We start from the raw sequence: 8,515 nt of genomic DNA, 5'->3' as shown, positions 1-8,515 counted from the left end.
GACTCCTGATTTCAGCTCAGGTCATGATCTTGGGGTTGTGAGACTGAGCCCTGCATTGGGCTCTGCACTGGGTGTGGAGTCTGCTTAAAATTCTTTCTCTTCCTCTCCTTCTGCCCCCCTTCTCTAAAAAAGAAAAAACAGGGGGTGCCTGGGTGGCTCAGTTGCTTAAGTGTCTGACTCTTGGTTTCTGCTCAGGTCATGATCTCAGAGTCATGGGATCAAGCCCCATGTTGGGCGCCATGCTTGGTGAGGAGTCTGCTTGAGATTCTCTCTCCTTCTGCCCCTCCCCCACTCATGCACACATGCTCTCTCTCTCTCTCTAAAATAAATAAATCTTTTAAAAAAAATAAGACTCAGAAAAGTTGAGCAATTTGCCCAAAGCCACACAACGAGTAGTAAGTACAGTTTTTTTTTCTTGACTCAAAGTTTAACACTTTTTCCACTCCATTATCATCTCCACTTTCTTGAAACTAGGTTCTGAAATTTGAAGACATATTCAAATTGACCTACTGAGTCAACTAATATTTCACCTAGCATTTGTTGGATGCTTGCTGTGGATCCATCTCTGTTCAAGATTCTTTCATAATAATCACTTAAATCTTACTAGAACTCTGTGAGATACATATTATTATCTCTGCTTTACAAATGAAGAAATGGCAGCCTAGAAATTAAACAGTGTACTCATGCCACATCACCAGGAAGTAGTAGAATAAAATTTCAAATGCATAATTTCTGGCTCAAGCAAGTACTTTTCTCGTTAGCATTAGGATTTTAGTATTCACAAGAAAGAGCTCTCATCAGCAGACATGAACCTTGAATAGGGTTTGCCCCTAAAGACACATGCTTTCCAGTCCAGTTAACTACTTTTATTGTGGGACACTTGTCAAGCAAATCAGTGTGGGTTAGAATGTTTTTATATATGGCTGGGAACCATCTGCTGATATTAGCAAAACAAGCTATTTCTTAATAATGTCATGTGTGAGCCAACAAGAGATCCATTCTTTCACTCCTTCTCAAGGGCCCTCCCAGCCGCCTCTGTAGAAGTGAGTGTTAGACTTCCCCTGACACTGACCCAGAGTAATTTGTTTTAATAATGTCTGAGCTCTCTGGGTTAATGATCCCATGATCTCAACTAGGGCTTTTAAGGAAGAAAGAAATGTGAATAAATAGAACATTTTAATTTTAAGTTCAGAAATACATAGAAAATTGACTATCCAAACAATGAATTAGGGTGCATGTTACTATAAGCCTCAGGAAAGTGATTTGACTGAAAATATTTACTTACATGGCAATTTTCAAAATGGCAGACATCTGGGTGAAAGTGAGAGCAAGAAAGAGAACCAGAACAGACTTTCTTAGCCTGGCAATTTCTGTAAACCATGATGACATTATTTATGAGTGTTTATTGCACAATGGGCACTTTGCACGTGGTAATTAATTCCATCCTTATAAAAGTTCAATGAGATAGTTTATTAGTTCCATTTTACAGGTGAGGAAACTAAGGCCAGAAAGTGGTAAGGGTGGAATTCAAACCCAAATCTAGCTCTGTTTTGAAAGTCAGTGTCCCTGCTATGCTCCAGGCAGAGGGCGAGAGCATGGAATCCATACTAAGTGAGTTTTTGAGTGTTGTTGAATAGGCCCCAGATTGTAAATTTGGGACAGCTTCACATTCTTCCAGAATGGGATCTTCTGAGCTGTCTTCATTATTTCATCTGAAATGTAAGTTCTCAGAAACTCAGTCACAGCCATGATCAAAAGAAGACAATGTGTTCTAAAGGTGATGAGCAGGCCTTTGCTCTGCTCATTTGGAGTGAAATGTTGATCACTGAGGAGGGTTTAAAAGTATGAAATGTTTCAAAAAACCAAAAGATGTAAACAGTATAAAAGAAACAACTCAGCCATCTCCCAGCTTAAGAAATAAAACCTGAGAAACCCACTTAAAGCCTTCTATGTACCCTACCCTGATTTCATTTCCTTCCCTCCCCTCCAGAGATAATCACTGTCCTGAATTTGGGGTGTATCATTGTCATGAAATTCTCTATAGCTTTCAAATGTTTGTATCCTTATAAAATATATTATTTAATTTTACATATTTTGAATTTTATGTAAGTGGACTCATATTTATGTAGTCTCATGAAATTTCTGTTTTACTTCTCATTATGTCCACAATATTCATCCATGTTAATGTGTTTAGCTCTAGTTCATTCATTTTCACTGCTCTGTAGTATTCCATCATATGAATATATCACAATTATTTAGACATTCTACAATTGATGTATTTCCCCACGTTTTGACTATGACAAATTATGCTGCTAATTCTTCCATGTGTCTCATTATGTGTATGTTGAGAGTTCTTCTGGGGATAATCTTCAAAATGAAATTGTTAGACAATAGGTTTACATATTTCATTTTAGTAAAATACAACCAGTTGTTCTAACTGGTGCCAATTTATACACCAAGAGTTTTATTTTTCTAAATTATCTCCAATGCTTGCAATCATTGCTTTTTACCTTCTGCTAATCTGAATGTTTGAAGAAGTATCTCATGATTTTAAAATGCATATCTTTGATTATTAGTGAGTTTGAATGGCTTTTCATATGTTCATAAGCCATTTGTTTCTCTGCTTGTTCATATTTATGATTATATTTCTATTGCATTATTGCTTTTTCCTATTTATAGGTATTTTCTGCATATTATGGATATACATTATTTTTGTCTGTCTATGCATTGCAAATAATTTCTCCTATCTATGATTTATCTACTTGACCTTAGCATTGGTAATACCAAGCAGACAAAACCAATCACAATTTCACAATTTTTGGTGCTACCATTTTTTACTTTCCAAGAACATTCAAATGAGCTTTCCATGAAGACTACTGTGATTTAAAGCCATCGATGTCACTGGTACTGGTAGCAAAATTTTCTATATTGACCTTCCTTTTAGACACATTTAAACTTCCACGTAATTTTCTTTTAGGAGAAAATAATCTTTGTGTGATTAGCTCAGAAGTTTTTACATGTGCATAATTTTGATCTAATTTTATGTGGCCGGATTGTTCTTTTTAATGCCCCAGAAGATGAAAAAAGTAGTGTTTCCTGCAAGGCAATTAATTTTAGTATCTTTTCTTCCCCCAGTAGACCCAGCTGAAAACTGGAAAAGTACAGACTGTGTTTACGGAAAGGAGTTCCCTTCAAAGTGAACATCAAGATTACAAGTGTCCTCCAATTTGGAAGGACACTGCTCACAGATTGGTTCTTGGTTATCTAGTACCTATACCTACCTCTCCCATGTGGATATCATTTCCCTTATATAAAGTTAGGAGGCAATGTGCTTAGTGGTTAAGACTTTGGGGTCAGAAAGACTTGAGTTGAGATCAGAAAGTTTCATCACTTTCTACAGCATTTTGTAAACAAATTATTTAAAATCTCGGAACCACAGTTTCTGTGTCTGAAAGTGTGACAAATGCTATCTTTGTCCTGAGCCTTCTTGGAGATTAAATGAGATCATGTTGTTATGGTACTTGTGTGTAGTAAACATTCAATTAATCTTTACTAACTAATGTTCAATTAAGTTACTATTACATGGTCCTAATGAAACCCTCATTCAATTGAAAAAAGTGTTTTAAAAATGTTGTAATTTCTTAAAGGAAACATCTCTCTTTCCCCCCTCTTTAGAGGCTACTTTGAGGACTAAGAATCTTTCTGGAAAAGGTACAGTTCTATGTAGGGAACTGAACATTAGCTCCTCCTTTCTCAGCTCCCCAAATGCAACTGTTGGTCTTACTGAACAACCGAAGAACAGAGTTAATTAGGCTGGGCCTTGAAGGTCAATAGAACCTGAAAATATAACCTGTTCATATTGAAATGATAGAAAGCTAACCATGTTGCCCCTGGCAGAACATTTTTTTGACCACAATGTTTTTCAAAGCTACAGAACACTCTAGTTGTTCTGTTGTATACAATGTGCTTATTATTTGGCTTTTTCCAGCTCTATATTAAAGCTTATTTGTCTACCCCCTGGATACTTCTAATACACACACACACACACACACACAATATACACACTAATGCTTAAATTGATCTAATAGTTCATAAACAGAAAGCAACTTTTTGAAAAGTAATTGACAAAACTGTTTAGACTTCCCTTGCCAACAGTGATCTACTGGTGTCTGCCAGAGACAAACAATTTACTTAGAATTTCATAAATACTTGTCTGGTTTTCCTAACAGGGATTCAACCTCTCTTAAAGTTAGGAAGTTTCAGTCTTCTTCAAGCATCTAATATAAAAGAACAAATAAACCTAAAAATGTTTTTGTGAAATATTCACCCCAAAAGACCACAAATGGGTAAAGACAACCAGAAATCTTAGCTTGCAGTCCTGGACTATAGTATTTACTAGGTGTGGGACCTGAAATGAGTCATCTAATCCCACTGAGCCTCAGTTTACCTGATCTGTAAAGTGAGGCTGCTAAAAGAAATAAGAAAATTGAGAGTAAAGGCTTGGGCCGATGGTTGCCTAATCAAAGTGAAAGGCAAAAAAAAAAAAAAAAATGTCTTATGAAAAATATAACCTGTGATTTTCTAGAATACCTCTCTTAGTTTGGATATGAAGATCTATATCCCTTTAGACTTCTAAGTTTGCCATTCTCAGAAGAATAACAGGGAGTTTCAGTAGAACTTCTTCGAAGTCACATGTCAGGTTAAACAGTCTCATGGGCACCAAGGCAGTGGATCAAGGTATCTGCCGCTGAGGATCATCTGACAGGTCACTGGGGCCCCTCCCTCAGTAAAGAGGGAAATAGCAACAGCTCCATGACCTCATTTTCCCTTCTCTGTGCTGCCTGTAAACAAGTGGTGTGAGGGAAGTACGAGGTCTGCTCAGTGCCAGAGTCCTATTGCTTCCTCCTGACACAGAAAGCTATTTTCAGAGAGTTGTTTCTGGCAGGAGTCAGGGCAGAGCCTGCCTTTTGGCTAACTAACCCAGAATTATTGCTGATTCTCTCCTGAAGGGCAGGGGCTGGGACAGGAAAATGTCTTCCTAAGGACTGTGTCCTTGTAGGCATGTCTCTTCTCCCAAGGGGCAACCCCAAGAACAACATCCTTAAACTCAGGATTTTCTCAAATACATTGTGCTTTGAACTTTAGTGGACCCTGTCTGGAGGGCGCCACTGCCCAGCCCTGAGGAGTACTAGAGGACCCATTTAAAAAGTTCCCTTCCTTTGAATAAAAATATTACTGCTTCTGCAGTGTCTTGTTAAATACATGTTGGAGTGTTTTATTGAAACATCAATTTGTGTTTTCTTTTTGCAGTATGTTTTCCTCTCCCTCTCCCAAGAAGGTAGTTTTAATCTCTGAGCCCCTCCCTTGCCTCTGCGAGGTTTGTGTTATGGGTGCAGGAAAGAAAAATGGACAGTAACAGAAGAGCTTCCTGGCTTTTATGTCCCCAGAGACCAATCCTTGAGAGGATTATGCTAGGGTGATGGGAGTGAAGTGAATTTCCTTTGGGAAAGGAGACTTCCCAAGACTGGAGGGAATGAAACTCTCCATGGAGAATCTTGCCCCATGAAAGAAACTCAGGCTGGAGGCAGAACTCAGGAATGCTGCACCTGAGGAGGCTGGACCGTAGTACAGGGCTCCTGCCTTAGCTACAATATCCATACATGGTGGAGGAAACTGTGGGGTCACAAGACTGCAGAGAGCAACAGGACCTGAACAGTGTGTATCAGCAGGTTAGGAGGGATGGAAGGTTCATACTTTTCCCTCTATTTTAAGGAAACACATCAAGCTCCTAGATTGTAATTGGAGCCTAAGAAGGAAAAGACTTCTCTCCACCAATAACAATAATGACAGAAGTAGAATTTTTCTACAATTTCAGGAGGCAAGAGACTCAAACTTGGTTTTAATTTGAAGAAAGTAAAGAAATGGTACCCTTTCCTCATGCCTAAGTTTGTGGGGCAAATTTCAAATAGGTTACAAATGCAAATGACCCAGGGAACTAAATTACATAAAATACACTCACTTATTGCCAGTTATTAATAATCAGTGGAGATTTGTTCATCAGAATAAAACACATTAGAACTTGTTCTAAAAAAATGGGACAGATGAGAGGAAAATTCTTAAAGGGTTGAAATTGATAGCAAGAGACAAAGCTCACTGCCAGCAGCTGGTAAAAGCATTGGGCCATTTTTATGGAACTCTGGTAAATGACCCTTTCTGTATATCCACAGCTCAACTTTTCCCACAAGTTTCTTCTTCAAAACTAAACAACTGTTAGCATTGGGGAAGAAACAAAGCAAAACAAACACTGGACAATGCTCAGGAATTCCTTTGTGTACCTGTCCTTTTTCTCAATCTTTAGGGAACAACAGTATGTGTAAAACTCTTCCTTTAAAATGAGCCTTCTGGGGCACCTGGGTGGCTTAGTACATTAAGGATCTGCCTTTGGCTCAGGTCATGATTCCAGGGTCCCAGGGGTCCTGGGACCAAACACCCTGTCAGGCTCCCTGCTTAGTGGGGAGTCTGTTTTTTCCCCTCCCCCTTCCCCTGTTCCTACTAGCACTGTCTCTCTCTCAAATAAATAAATAAAATCTTAAAAAAATTAAATAAAATGGGCCTTCCATGACTGGATGATAGCTAGGGTAAATTATTTTTTGGCAGTTTTCTTTCCCTTTTCAAAAAATAATTTTTCCCTGCTACATCCTTACCAATATGTGGGTACCCTAGCCACCAGCTGGTGCTATATGGACTCTATTTTTCATCCTCTTGCTAATCTGAACATTTCTTTATTTCTGTAAACCACTAGCAATGAGAGAATTATTGAGCAACGTATTATTTACAAAAATTCTGGTAAGGTTGAAAGGGGATAAAGTTTTCCTTATACATTCAATAGCAAACTCCTTTAACACATTTTAAAATATCTCTGTCCCCCAAAGTTCTCATTTTGGTTACTCAGCAAGCAGGGTGTTCTCTTTTTCATTTTCCCAAACATGGTCCAGTTTCCTCTATTTTGCTGAGCAATTCAGTTCTTTTCCTAAACTTGAGATCTCTTCTCAGCTAGGTGCTTAACAAAGCAAAAAGGTCTACTACAGTGAATAGGACTCCTCACCCTTTCCATAAAAGGAAGTTTAGCAACTATTTATTACTACTTGAACATGAACTTAAATGTCTCTCTCTGCCTACTCTCATCTCATTCTCACAATTCAGTGATCAGTGTATTGATCAAAATATATAGAGCAATTTCTCTTAGAAGAGTTGTGATAGAGTTTTCTCTACCTGATTGTGACTGCTTGTCAGGGCCATTAGCTGTTAGAAAATTCTAGGAACAGCAGGGTGTTGGAAAGTTCAGGGTCAAGTGTCCCAAAAAGATGCTCCTTTCTTGAAGGTGGCCAGAAACTTCTGATTTTCTTACATTCTAAAATAGTCTGAATAGTAGGAAGTAAGGTAATTCTGAAATGATTCTGTTCTGGCTGCTATTGTTGCATAAAAAATTACCCCCAAAACTTAGTGGCTTAAAGCAGCAATTTTATTTTGCTCATTATTATTATTATTATTATTTTGAGTCAGGAATTTGGGAAGGGGTTGGATAGATGGTTCTGGCTTGGGGTCTTTCAAGCAGTTGGAATCAGATGTCATTGGGGCTGTTATCTGAAGGCTAAATGGGGCTGGATGTTCAAGATGACTCACTCATAGGGTTGACAGTTGGTTTTGACTGTTTGCTGGGAGTGTCACTGGATTGTTGGGTGCAGCACCTACTTGTGGCTTTTCCATGTGGTTTGGTTTCCTGACGGCATGGTTACCTCATGGTAGCTGGGACTTTACATGACAGTTCCAGGCTCCAAGTATAAGTATTCTAGTGAACAAGACAAAGCTACATTACCTTTTATGACCCATCTTGGGACTCACACAGCATCACTTCTACCATACTTTCCTAGTAGAAGCAGCCACAAGCCCTGCCCAGATTCACACCAAGAGGAATTAGACTCCCTTCTTGATGGGGGAGTGGCAAGGTCATATACTAGAAGAGCAGGAAGAATGGGCGATATTGTTGCAGCCGTTTTTGAAAGTGCAATCTCTCTGATTACATGGGGGTCACAGCCAGAGGCTCAACCATGCTGCTTTTATAGCCACAGTGTGAGTGGACAAAAATGTAATGTGGAATTGGGTTATCAATGTCCTTTCAGAAGAGCCAATTCCACAACCCTCTTCATTGCCACCATCTTGTACTAAATCGTTCATCACTGCACTGTCAGAAATGCACTTGAGGAGATGTGGCTTGAGTTTCATCTGTCAGTAGAAAGACAGTATAAATGTCTGAGGATATACAATTGATTTCTTCCTTGCAATTTAAGTTCATAATTTTACATATAAATGGAAATTATTTTGTTTTAGTTAAAGTGATTGATTGGATCTAGTCCTGTGTGGGCATGGACCTTGTATTCCACTAGTTTGTCCTACTTACAACCAAGGCAGTATTAGATCTTTAGTCTATAGAAATCTACACAATACAGCCACCTCA

Source organism: Halichoerus grypus, chromosome 1 (genome assembly GCF_964656455.1).
Source record: "Halichoerus grypus chromosome 1, mHalGry1.hap1.1, whole genome shotgun sequence".
NCBI lineage: Eukaryota > Metazoa > Chordata > Mammalia > Carnivora > Phocidae > Halichoerus > Halichoerus grypus.
The sequence above is the reverse complement of the archived record's forward strand: the minus strand, read 5'-3'. Positions refer to the sequence as shown.